Below are 15,129 nucleotides of genomic sequence, written 5' to 3'. Positions count from 1 at the left end.
TTACTTAAACATTTTTATTTTATTTATGAAATATACTTTTAAGGGAGATTATTGTTATTACTTAAATTACAATTGATTGATAGAATTTAGATGCATTATGCTACTAAATTTTTATTTGGATGAATTAATTTTTTTAGTTTAAATGTATTATGTTGTGGAATTTGATTGATTGATCATTTGGAAGGTTCTTCTTTTGAGAAAGATGCTGTTGAATTTTTTTTTATAGAAATCTAAGTCTTTTGTTTATTGAAATTTGATAATCATATTAGTGATATGGATTGTAAGTAAATGTCGGCTAATCAACTATCTAAAGAATATTGGGATGGTGTGGATGAATTCATTGAATTTGCATTTTAACATGATCAAGATCCCCATGGAGTCATATATCCTTGTTTGAAATGTTGCTATGTAAAAAGAGTAAAGTCAGTAGAATTGAAAGATCATTTAATATGTAATGGGATTGATCCAACTTATACTTGTTGGACTATGCATGGGGAGACAAGGAATAATGAAAATGATTGGAGGGATAGTGCGAGTTACTCAATGTTTGATCATGATAATGGGACATATGATGTTGACCGTCTTAATGAAATGATTAATATGATTGAAGAGGATCTTAGGGACTATCCTAGGATGTTTGAGAGATTAAAGAGTGATGCTAATAAACCATTATACCCTGGTTGTAAAAAATTTACAAAACTATCAGTTATTTTGAAACTATACAACCTAAAAGTAGCGAATGGATAGAGCGATAAGAGTTTTACGAATTTGCTTGAAATCTTATATAAAATGTTACCTAAGTACAATGAGCTTCCACCTAATACTTACGAGGCTAAAAAAGTGCTCTATTCTATTAGGATGAGCTATGAGAAAATATATGTATGTCCAAATGATTGTGTCCTCTTTCAAAGAGTATTCAACCTTAGATAAGTGTCCAAAATGTGATGCATCATGGTACAAGAGAAATGAATGTAGCCCAATGAAGGCATTGTGGCTTTTTTAAAGCACTCTTATACATTTCAGAGTGCTCGATACGGGAGCGCTTTTGAAGTGCTCCCTAAGGTCAAAAAAAGCGCTCCTGTAAACTTATTTTGTAATAGTAAATACCCATAAATAATGGCTAGTCTGAAACTAGACTTAATTGATGTGATATTTTTTATGAAATTGTGTTTGTAATTAATCATTTATCATCAACCTATAAGGGCTTGTCCATACATCTGACAGCGTCACGCACAATGTTTTTTTGTAAATAAAAATATAAGAACCAGATAAGTTGTAAGAGGAAAACATTACATATGATGAGATTATTGACGCTTGGGATGGTGAAAAGGACATTGCAAGCAGAAAGGAAGCTACTTATATATAATTTGTAAGGTTAAAAAATGTTAGAACTCATGAAGGTGGGTTCTGTCGCAACATTTGAAAACATGGGTTGAAAATGATGCTACATGCAAAGCATCGTAGGTATGACATTTATGGTTGAGTTGTGACTTTGAACTGTGGGAAAATGATAATTAATGACTCCTTAAGGATATTAACTCTAGTTAAGGACCATAAAATATTAAAATCTTAATTAATGACTATAAAATATTGAAATTTTAATTAAGGATCATGGGATAAAAAACATATATAACTTTACAAAATTGTCCTTCACTAAATACTAAAAGATAACAGCTTATGTTTGTGTTCTTTGTTCTTCTTTTTAAGTGCAAAAAATCTTCTCTCATGTGCTTTGATGTGCGAAAAATCTGGGCAAAAAAATTAGTAAAGTGGATTGTCATTTAGTTCATCATCTTCTATTCCTCTTGGTAATAGGTAATTACATGCATTGCTTCTTTATATCTTCTCTCACTCTCATGTATGAAAAATATGTAGTTTCTTCTTCTCTATTTTTTACATTTTCTCCTCTATCATACACAATTTTTATATCTTTGTAAATATTATTTTACATTGTTTCTCTTTTATAGTTAGGAAAAAAAGTAATCTTCTTGATGCTTATATAGAATACACACACACATACAAAAAAAAAAGAATAATTTCTAAGAACGATAGCATTGAAAAAAATTGAGTGAAAAATAAGAAAGATATAATATGGATATTGAATTTTTCTATTCTATAATGAAAAGTGCGCTAATGTTGAAAAATGTAACATAGATGCTGAATTGTTGTAGTATTGGTTGGAATTACGGGAAAGATAATTGTGAAGTAATAAATTTATATGTTGCTTTTAATTGTTCTAGGTTTGTCTTAGTACTTGTTCTCTATTTCATGCTCATGACAACTATTAGGTAAATATTGGTTAACACTCCACACTCTACTTCTCAACATGCTTTCCCTCACTCCTTTCATCCAACTCTATTCGAGGGTCAATGACTGAGTCATCATTGATGACCAAACTTCTATAAGTTCCTTGGCATCGGAAGTTACACCATCCTAAACTCTACTCCAATTTTGGATTTGGGAGCATAAATTTTTGATTTCTTTTCCTCTGATATTACCCCTTCCCCACTTCTTAATACTTGTTGATTGTGATATCATTAGAATATGATTTGATTGTATATTATTAAGATTGATTGTGAATTAATTAGAAAATATTTTTTAGTTATTAACCATTAATGCAATGTATTCTATCCTCACTAGTGTTCGATCATGTATTTTGATGATTACAAAATTAAGAGAAGAGATGTTTGTTATGTGTGCAGAAAAATAAAGAATCATGGGTGAAGACAAAATTTCAAGAACATGAAGAATCAAGAAAAGATGAAGAATTATAGGATAAGTTATTTAATTTTCTTAGATTCAATGTGAAAACTTTGAGAACTTAATCATATATCATTATCATTAAAATAAATGCATCATCCTTAGTTCATAAGTCTCAATCAAGCTTATTAAGACTCACCATAGTATATTCATACTTGCAAGTTATGTCATTATAGCTTGTAGCGGTTCATAGAATTTGAGCTTTTTACTAACTAAAGAATCACGTGTGATTTAATATGGTCATATGTGTGATTTATCATGTTAGGCACACTAATTAATGTTTCATTCAAGAATCGGAGTGATCCACATGTGACTTTTCACTTGTGTTTGTGTGATACTTTGACATTGCTTCTGTGTTCCATTTCATGCAAGCAACCCTATGGTCTGCATATCATAATTATTAAGATTGTATTTCATTACATTTTGTCAAGAACCATTTCATGCGTGAGAGCAGATGGCAACCATGCGTGATTTGTCATTAGTCCTCTCAAACACATCTTGCCAAATTAAATCTGAAGTTATTTCAAGCCTAGTTCAACTTGTACACTTATGTGATTTGTCATTCATTATTTCATATCTCTTGATCATGCATTTCTTTCTTGAGTGCATAATGGTTCCACTCGTGATATGTATTCTATAATGATTTAAGTTTTGCAACTCGCTATTTCACACATAAGTTTTGTTATGTTCCATACATGACCTATCTTCCTAAATGGATTGGGTTTGAAATAAGCCATTCCACTCGTGATAGTTGATTACTTCCATACAAGTTTTGTTACATAGAATTGGCTTTAGCATTCTGCCAACCAAACCATGCATGAGAGCATGTTGGTTTCACGCAAGTTCTTTCACATAGATTTGGCCTTAGCATTTTACTAGCCAAATCACGTGTGAGGACAAGTTAATCACATGCAAGTCTTGTCACATAGAATTGGCTTTAGCTTTTTGTTAGCCAAATGATGCCTCAAAGCATGAGTGTCGTGCACGAGTTTTGTCACACATAATAGCTAGGTTGAATATTCATATACTCCAAAACACATGTGATACACCTTGAGGTTCACTCCTCAATTGTCACATATGCATGTCTAAAACTTTGTTAGCCCTATTTCACACATGATATGTCTGGTTACTCACAAGATATGTCACCAATGGCTAGTATCACTATTCTAATAGATTGTTAATTGATAAAATTATATATATGATACAATTCAAGTTTAGAACAAAACTTTTGATCTTTAAGTGAATTTTTCTTTATCTGGGGCATTCAACAAGCTTTCAAATTATGCTTAAACATTTAGCATTCATTCATCATTATTGAAAAGGATTGTGAAGAAGCTCTCACATGTTTATAAGCTTCATTTATAATCCATCTACTCTTAGGAGAGTTTTTCTATGATAGTTTAACTTATTCTTCTAAAATCTTAAAAAGGAGTTTCTCAAGTGTTTGTAATAATTCAAGACAAGTTAAGTCTTGTGAGTTGTACTATAATGGCAAGTACCTATTGAAGCTTGTAATTTTAGTTAGAAATCTTAAGTATGATATTTAGGATTGGACGTAGGCCAAGTTTAAGCTGAACTAGGATAAATCTTATATGTTTCATCTCATTCCTTGTCACTCAAGTTTTTCACTCTTTTAAGTTTTCAAAAAATTATTAAGAATCACCCAATTCACCCCTTTTTGGGTGTTAGCCTATCCAACAACTATAAATAAGATTACAACTTTATGTACTTAAGTGTTTTTTGTGGCTTAATGTATATGATATAGTAGTTAATCCTAAGTATTTTTTTACTAAATGTATAAGAAATTGGACAAGTCATTGGTGAATCATCTTGACTGACATTAGCGAATTCCTAAGTCACATTTGTGAGTCCTAATTTGGACAAGTCATTTTTTGTTAAACAATCTATTCCAAAGTGAGGTTTCATACTTTCACAATATATGATATAGACCATATATGCATCCCTATTTACACACAAAATATCCCATCTATTTCAATGATACTTTTGCAGGTTACTTCCCAAAAAACAACATAGACTATAAACTTATTTAGATGACTTGCCACCACCATTAGTGTTGCACTTGACAAGAGTTTAAGTTAATATCTTCTATTTATAACTATCAATATTGCATTTGACAATCATCTTCTCAGGGCTGTTTCTTACAAACATGTAACCAAATTTATGAGCAAGCCTGTACTAATAGTGTTTTTCTGAGTTGTGCTGTCAAAAATTTGCCCAACACCCATAAATAAATCCTTTTATTTTATTGAATTAATCTTAAGGAGCAGTGTAAAAGTATTTTGTGTTGAACATGGCAAAGAGGGTGATATATGTAAAGTTCGAATCTCACAACTAACTTCACCATTCCACACCACACAATCACAAATCAAAATCATAATAATATCATAGTAATAGCCCTTGATTTGTTTTTAAATTTGAGATCTCAACTTCTTAAAATATATATTCAAATAAGAGGGCTAATGAAAGCACAAACATAATCAAACAATTAAAAATGCCACAACTTCTCAACCTTGAAAAGGGCCATGTGCTGTGGCATGTAACACGTGTGCTGTGGTATGTGACATAGAACCACATGCTCTGTTTTTGATTGTGTCATGTACACGGCGGGCATATCCTGCACCATGGCACTCTTGTTCAAAATTCTGCTATCATTTTGACAAGAAAAATGATGAACTTTTGGCGTGTGCCATTTTTACATCTGACATTTGATTGGTGTGATACAAGTGCCCATATGAAGCTTATAATATAAACTAGCTAATGGAATAAGTTTAGACTCAATTTGATAGTCCGATCTAAAATTGGATACTCGAGTATAAAAGGTTACTTTTTCTTTCAAAAACTTGCGCTCTAAATGCTCAACACACATTTCTTGTCCCATTAGATCCATTCGAGCTTTGAACTAAGTCCAAAAGGACAACATATATGTGATTAACATTGTACATGTCAATATCTCATCAATAGCCCATTTTGACTTCTCAAAGCCACATTACACACTTGTGATTTTATATGAGGAAAACACATATACAATACATAATCACATATACAATTAAGCTTGTTCCACTTTTAACCCTTCGACTTTTACATATGAGGATTTACCTCATCATATGGTCAGGAATCACATATGGTCAAGGCACATGCCGTCTCACATTTATTTTAATCAATACTCACACAATTGCATGTATATACTTTCACAATATTTCTACTTTATCAATTCACAATACAATGCACATAGTTTTATCAAAATACTTGTAAAAAATTTCACAAACAAACAAATAAAAGGGTTACTCTAGTTATCTTTAAATCTTGTTATTAAGGTTTACTAATCACACAAAGCTCCTAGGGGCATAGATTCTCTCGAGCAACTTCACAGGTTCTCAACCTATACAAGGCAGTGCCCCTCAGTCAATTTCCAACATATTTTATAGGCATTAGTTTGGCTAAACCAAATCTCTTCACACATAAAATAGTTCAATTAAACCTTTTTCAATTCACTTATTCATTATTTATGATCACTAGCCCTATAGGCTGCTCAAACAATCATAACAACCTTCTAACACATTAATTCCAACAATTTCATCCTTTTAACCTAACTTTTAGGCCATTTTGAGCCTAAATGCTCAAAGCTCAACCATTTAACTCCATATTATTCACAAAACCTTAGTTCTATATTTGATATCCTATTCTTAACCTTTTCTTTTAAATTACAACACTGCAGAATCTCATAATTCAATTTTTTAATTGATGAAATTCAATGAAAAAGGGGTAGAATTAAAGTTTAGGATTGCGTGACACTTACTTAGCAAGTTATCAATCAAAGTAGACTCTGAACCTCAAGTTATGGCTTGCCCTAGTAGATCCATAGCTTCTTCACCTCTCATATAGGTCTCCCCATCTTTCTATTTTTGATTCACAATCTGACTTAACCTTTAAGTAAAAATTTTACACCATACACCATAGTGCGTGGCACAGTAAGAAAAATCTCACTTGTGCTTACGTGTTAAGCCTCGAATCATCTCTGTACTCTTTAATTCTATCATTACAACATCCAACTAGCACAAATTATTCATTCAACATCCAAAGCACAATGAATTCACAAATTACTAACTTACCTATGATTAGAAACTACTTCTCAGGATTAAAATTTAGGATATTACAATATATCTTTAAGCTCTTACCTAGAGGGAGATCTAGATAGTGACTATAGTAAGAAATCCTCCATCCTGCATTCATAATTTCTCACAGGTCAATAGAAATAGTGATTAAACTAATTAAAATTACAAATAACTAAGAACAACAACTTATTCCATCAAATAATCTATTGCTCTATCTATTTCATTATCATTTCTCTCAATATGCTAATGTGTAGACTCATCATTATACTTTACAAGGGAGAAGATGTCAAAGATAGAGAAGACGAAAAATGTAAAACTACAGATTCTTCACACATGAGAGGGGGAGAAGATGTAAAAGAAGCAATGCACATAATTACCTATTAGAAAAGATGATCACCTAGATGATGATCCGCTCCACAAATTTTTTGCCCAGATTTTTCACATATGACATGAGAGCAGATTTTTCATGCCTAAAAGAGCACGCAACACAAATAAAATCTGTTATCATTTAGTGTTTTGGTAAAGGAAAATTTTGTAAAGTTAGGTATGCTTTTTATCCTATGGTCTTTAATTGAGATTCAATATTTTATAGTCCTTAATTGAGAGTAATGCCCTTAGAGGATCCTTAATTGTCATGCCCCAAAAAATAGAGAGTGATTGGCACAGATTGTGATTCATATCACACGTCTCTTAAGCTTTAAATTGAAAAATCTTTCGTTCTCTAAGATATAATTGAATTTGTACCAAAACTATGATACACTAAATAATATATATATATATATATATATTATAATAAAAGTTCTAGTATGATTTTTTTTTTTTGAAATTTTAGTAGAACCTTCCCCGTAAGTAGGACCTCTCAAAAATTCTATAATATAATATTTAAAAAAAAATACCATAACAACCAGTAGCTCTGCTTCTTCTAGCTAGCAATAGAATATATAATAAAATAGGGATCCTAACTATAGCTTATGTGAATCATCAAACCATATTTTCAAATAAAATACATAAATTCTATAATTACATTAAAAGGAAATATTTTCAAGCAAATCTCCATATAGCTCAACTATAAGACCCTCAAAAGTCAGCAAGAGGTTTAACATCATCTATGAATCTGAGACCAAAAGTAACTTTCTAGTGAATAATGTCCTAACCATAGCACTTCCTAAAATTAAAATGAATAAAATACAATAGTTGTACAAATTAAATGAGAAAGCAATTCAATGTAAATAAATTTATAAAATTAGAATAAAAGTTCTATATAACTTCAATAATAAGAACATTTAAATCTATAATAGTAGCTTTAACATTTGATCTTGACAACGTAAAATGATTAAATAATAAATATGAATGCCAATATTTACTAATTGAAAAGCCTTAAATGTGAAATCACTAATTAATTAAAAATTCATATTTCTAGGGTTATCAGAACAATTTACAAATATGGACACACAGTCTATAAAGATAAGTAACGTGGCTTATGCCACAGAAACAAACATGTACACACAGTTCATGTGTAATATCTTACTTCTTCTAACCCATGAATAACTCCAAAACTCAATTAATGAAGAGATTAGGTTAAGATAATTAATATAATACCAATTTACAAATAGTGGAAAAGTTAGGATTCCAAGTGTTCAAAACTAAAACCATTTTTAAGGTTTTCAAAATAGACGAGTTAGAGTTCACAAATATGCGGAAGGATGAGATTATTTCAAACATGAGTGTATTTGCAAGAATATTTGAAAATAAAAAAATTCTATAAAATTTTATGAGGTACATCGAGCTCATCAAGCATGTACTGTGTCGTGTTTGCCTCTGTGCTGAACACCATGGCTCATGGCACCTTGCATCGCGGTGCATTTGCATGAACTTTGATAATAAATTCTGCTGTCAATTAGGTAGCTTTTAGGGCAACTTTTAATGCACCCCAATCCTTTATTCGACGTTCAATTGATGCGAACTAATTTCTATGGAAAGCTCTTTTTGAGCTCTAACTAATGGCTTTGGTTTCATAATTAAATTATTCCACAATCAAAATTTAGACGCTCTTTTTAAACTTATACTTTTTCAACATTTTTCTCAAAAGACAATAGCCATTGACACCAATTAGACCATATGCAAAATATCAAAACTAACTTGTACAATGCACTATATCTCATTAAACACTTATAGATCACAATTTTACTACTCAACCCCTTAAATTCAAAAATATACAAGGGGGAGTTCAGGTCACTTTTCATCTAATATTTCATAATCAACACATATCATGCCTAACCCTTCCTTGCCTTAGTATCTTAGCCCCATCCTAGATAGCACATATCATTAACTCACTCCCTAGGACCTAAAATATACTTACAACTCATAATCACATAATGTAAGTAAGAATAAAAAATTGATAAATCTTAGTTGGCAATTTAAATTGTCAAATACGCATAATGACCTAAAAATAAAGAGGCATACTAAATAGGATCACAGTCCTAAGCCTTTCGGTGCTTTTCTCTATTCAATCTTTTTGAGCTATTTCTTGTGATATTAAAGATAGTAGGGTGAATACAACATGATTTCCCCAATTTTGTCACACTATGGGTGTCATACTCCTTAGAATAGCTTCCTCACTAAACCAATGAATAGCTAAGTAGGTTTGAGTCTCTCATTAAACAAGTATGATAATATATATATATATAAACAATTCAGGCAAGCTATCAACTCAGATAGGAGCCCTACTATGTGGATTTGATTCTCTACTCCTCTTTCTAGGCGAATTCCCACCTCTCATGATCATGCAATGCATATTCATGTAATAATTCATATTTAACACTCATCATGAAACTCTATAACACACATGTTATTGAACTCTTAAAGTATATAGTCATTGTGCCTTATCATAACTCACATTGTTGAACTCCTACTAAACTAATTCATGGAAATCTATATTTTGTAATCATTGTCTCAACCATTCACAATCATTAAACTTTACTGTTTTAAACATCATTAAACTTCTCATAAACACATATGCTCATAGAACTTCATTAACAAGAATTTATTGTACTTCACTAACCACAAAATCATTAAACTCCTAACAAAACATAATATGAAAATTCACTAATATTGTTTTTGAAGAATTTTTGCATAACAAGTCATAGGACTCACAAAATCAACTTAATGGATTCTTAAGCAATTCATGCCACACTTGCATTTTAATCAACATCTCTTAGGCTCGACTCGATACATCAAATTCTCCCTTAACTCAACATCTTTAGGTTCAATAATGTGAGATGGGTTGGGTTGATACTTTTTCAATTAAGAGACATGAAACACGTCATGCACGCTCACAAGATAAAGGTGGCAAAGCAATTTAGTAGGCAAGTGTCCCAATCCACTTTAGGATCTCAAAGGGACTAATAAAATGTGGAGTCAATTTCTTAGCTCAAATTGATCTCCCAATGCTTGTCATTTGTGTGACTTTCAAGAAAAAATGGTTACCAACCTCAAATTCTAACAGTTTCCTTCATTTGTCAGCATAGCTTTTTTTGTCAACTTTGAGCAGTCAATAGCTTTTAACGAATCACTTTTATCTTCTAAGTAGTTTAATCTACCAAGTCAGGACCAAAATGCTTCTCTTATTTAACTTAGTCTAATAAAGTGGTGATTGACACTTTGTCCTATATAAGGCTTCATAAGGAGCCATTTGAATACTTAAGTAAAAACTATTATTATAAGAATGGTATGTGTTTATCCTAGCAACCTGTCCAATTAATAGCACATGCTTTAAGCATATCTTCTAATATCTCATTCATTCTCCTAATTTCATTATCCGTTTAAGGATGGTAAGCAGTACTGCATTTTAGTTTTATCCCCATAGCTTGATTCAAAGCCTTCCAGAAGTTTGATATGAACCTTAGATCATAGTCTGACACTATATCTCTTGGAATTCCATGCAATCTCACTATCTCTTATGAATATACTTCGGCCAATTTCCCCATAGGATAATCCACTCTAATAGCTAGAAAGTAAGCTAACTTAGTTAGTTTATCCACAATGACCCAGATAGCATCATAACTCGCATAAGTACAAGGCAAACCCATGATGAAATCTATCGAAATGCTATCCCATTTCTACTCTAGAATTTCTAGTGGTTGCAACATACTAGGTGGCTTTTGATGTTTAATCTTGACTTTCTAACATGTTAGGCACTTTGACACATATTCAGTCACATCATGCTTTATACCATGCCACCACTAATACCTCTTCATGTCTTAGTATATCTTGGTAACACCAAGGTGAATGGTACTTAAACTTGCTTTGGTGAGCTTCTGAAAGGATGGTGTTCTTGATCTCCTTAACATCAAGAACATAAACTCAATCATGGTACACCACAAAACCATCATCATTGAAATTGAACTTTAAAGCCCATTTCTCTTCAATATTCTTTCAGACTTTTAACAAACATAGATCTTTTTATTGTACTTCTCATAATTTCTTCCATAACTCATTAGTAATCACTGTGGTATTCAAGTGAAACACAAAAAAATTAGGCATATTTTGATGTATAATAGAGAAATCCTCTAATAGTTTCTGTTTATGTATCATCATGCAAGATACAGGTACTGTCTTTTTACTCATCACATCAGTGATTATGTTGGCCTTCCCTAGATGGTACTTCAACTTTTGTCTCATGTTCAACTCTTTCTGGTCAATCAGGTACTTAAGACTCTTATGGTCATTGAACACCTCAAACTATGAGCCATAGAAATAATGTCTCCAAATTTTCAGAGCAAAAATAATAATTGTTAATTCAAGGTCATGAGTAAGGTAATTCTCCTCATGCGGTTTCAATTGTCTAGATGTATAAGCAAGAACCCTATCATCTTGTATCAATATGCATCACAAATCCTTAAGTGAAGCATTACTGTATACTATATATGGCCACTTATAATTTAAAATAGTCAACATTAGTGTTGTAGTTAACTTCTCCTTTAGTGCCTAAAATGCTTCTTCGTACTTCTCAGTCTATATCAATGGCTAATCTTTCTTTGTCAACTTGGTCAAAGTAGAGGCTATTTGAGAAAACCCTTAAATAAGCCTTTGATTATAGCTAGCTGTAACAGTCACACCCCCCCGAGCCCACTGCTGCGAGTGGTGGACTGGGCCGTGCCACCTCACGGCAACCAAGCCGGCTTTCCCCATGGTAGTTCATGGGTTATTCCCCGCACCCACTGCGCTAAGGGAGCCTTCCCAGGTTCGATCCTCCAACCTCTCCTACATAGCGAAGTTGAGGCTGAACCTGGTACCATTGAGTCAGTTGACTTAAAAGATTATTTTTTAAACCAAAATTCCCCTGGTGCACTAAACCTAGAAAATTAGGCAAAATTTCAAATCTAATGCAATGAGTGCCCTTTGATGTAATAAATTATTAATAAAAAGGTCCTAATTGACAAATAAAAGTGGGTAACAAATGTGTTCTATTAGTATGTCATCAGACTTTACCCTTAGCTGATAGTAACCTGATCACATGTCGATCTTGGAAAACACTGCTACTCCAACAAACTTGTCAAGCAAATCATCTATTCATGGAAATGGTATTTATTCTTGATCATTACCTTATTCAGTTGTTAGTAATCAAAACACAATCTTAGACTTTCATCTTTCTTCATCACAAATAGCACAGGCGAACCCTGTGGGGACACGTTTATTCTAATAAACCCTTTTCTCTATTAGTTCCTCTAATTGCTTCTTCAATTCCTCTAGTTCAAATGAAGCCATATAGTATGGAGCCTTAGAGATGGGTTTTGTACCGAGTACCAAGTCAATAGAGAATTCAATCTCTCTTTCCAATAGTAAGCCAAACATCTCATCAGCAAATACCTTTGGGAATTCATTTATAACTCCAATCTTGTTGAGAGCGCCATCATATATTTCATGCATTAAAGAGAATACTAAAAACATTTGACACCCTTCACGATCTAACCTCTTAACTTACGTAGCAGATAAAAACTTTGCTATCTCAAGGTTTGTTGCTAAAAAAGTTTCTTCAAGTACTAAAGAAGTCACAGTTTACATTGTAGAGAAACTATCTTCTTTTCACATTCTAGTGTCACTCCATTATCCGACAACTAGTCCATCCTAGCAATCACACAATTCCTGACATTGGCAAACAAACCAAATTAATGAGTGTAAGCCTATCACCACATTTCATTTCAACTTTCAAACATGCATAACTAGTTTTTATAGAAGTACTAATCAGCGTAGACACATTTATCAATATAGGCAATTAAATCACAAGAAAATTCAAATTTTCTATACACTCATCAGAAATAAAAGAGTGAGTAGCACCTAAATAAAAAAAATAAAAATCTCAGTACCATAGAGAGAAATAATACCTCTGATAAGCTTCAGAGAAGCTTTAGCTTCCTTCTTGGATATGACAAAAACACGATTAGGAATGGCAAACCTCTAGTTAATGTGCACTAGTGTTTTTTGGGTAGTATTGTAATATATGGCTAGTCTTGTGGCATTTGAAGCACGTCTAGCACTCCCTATTATGGTACTTTCCATACTTGTTGCAATGTGGGGCCCTCATAGGTCCAATAATAGTAGGGGTAGAATCTTACCTTGAAGTTTGATTCCAATCTCCCCTCCTAGAAGCATTGCTCTTGGACTAGGATCCCTTAGACTGATACCCCTTTTAAAAATGATTCTTAGCACCCTTAGTACTAAACCTCATGGAGATCCAAAACTAAAATCGGTCTTCTTACTCAAGTTATCAATCTAAATTCATCCTCTATTAGTAGCCAATATATCTAAGTGAAATTTTCTACTAAAGATATGCTCTTAAACTCAAGTTTTTAATTTCATCACTTTATTTAATTTCACATAAAATTTATGTACATGCACAACAGTAGCCAAAATAAGAAAACACAACCCAGCTAGGACACACACACATAAAGGATTATTTACAAGGAGGAAAGGAGAAGAAAAATCCCTCATCTCAAAACATTAGTGGCTGAAGCAAAATGGAGAAGAAAGGAAGGGGAGTTTGTAGTACTGAATAAGGAAGATACTAAATAAGAAACCCAATAGTAGTACCCATGGATAAAGGAACAATTAAGCTCTACTCAATATTATCGGTGCCAATGAAGAAAGGTAAAAAGAATATTTTTGACACATCCATAACACCAACTACTGTAGTAAACAGAGGTCACAATAATGAAGGAGATGAAGCAAGTCAAGGGAGAATAAAGCACATTAATTAAATGCATGCTTCCTCTCAATTGCTTGGACAAAAATAGAAGGCAATAATCGACACCTTATGGCTGGCATGATGAACATGAAAGAAAGTTTTAGTTCCTCTCTCTCTCACTCTCGATTAAGATTAAAGTGAAGACGGGGAAAGAAGCTTATGATCTACTCTACCCTTTGCATTTCCATTTTTTTAATAACATAATGGTAAAGTGGTAATTATGTTGAAGCAAAAATAAAAAAAATTCCACTCTTTATCCCTTAAGGGTTTGAACTTGGGACCCGTAAAATATATGTCTATATAGTCTCCACTAAACCAACTTTTCTTTTTGCTAAATGTATTCCCAAAATTAATAAAAATACACTTAAAATAATTTATTTCATGTTTTAGTTTATTTAAAATTTTTGGTTTATTACATTAATTGTCATTTTTCCTTGAATTATCTAGACTTAATAATAACTTTTTAATTTAGATGGATTATTATGTGAAATATCATTTAGGCTATGCTTGTTGCTGCCAAAAACCATTAGCGACCAAGCTTTTGGTGTTGACACTTTAGTAACAAAAAGTCACAGCTAAAAACCTTTAACAATGACTTTTGAACTTTTGGTGGCGACTAGTCATTTTTTTGCAACACTGTGCTAGGCTTAATATGTTTATATATGTTTCTTTTTCTTCTTTTAAGGAAAATCCAAAAGGAAGAGGCGAGTCACAAGTCACAATGCTGCACCAGGTTTAGGCCTTTAGGCTTGAAAACATCATGGACTAGTGGGATTAGGTTTGAAAGAGGCTTGTCATCTAATCTGGTGGCTTATTTTTCATCTTTTGATCTAATTTGGTTCTAAAACTAATATCATAATTTCTTATAAAAATTCCCCCTTTTCTTTTCTATTAACCTTCTAAAAATCTAGGGCTCTGATTTTATTTTAGTTTTTAACTCCTGCTTGCATTATTGTTCATTTAGATCTTCTCTCACTGTCCTTGTTTCTTAAG

Source organism: Prosopis cineraria, unplaced genomic scaffold (assembly GCF_029017545.1).
Source record: "Prosopis cineraria cultivar Desert tree isolate PC_DT_omini unplaced genomic scaffold, ASM2901754v1 PC12, whole genome shotgun sequence".
NCBI lineage: Eukaryota > Viridiplantae > Streptophyta > Magnoliopsida > Fabales > Fabaceae > Prosopis > Prosopis cineraria.
Note: the sequence above shows the minus strand (reverse complement) of the source record.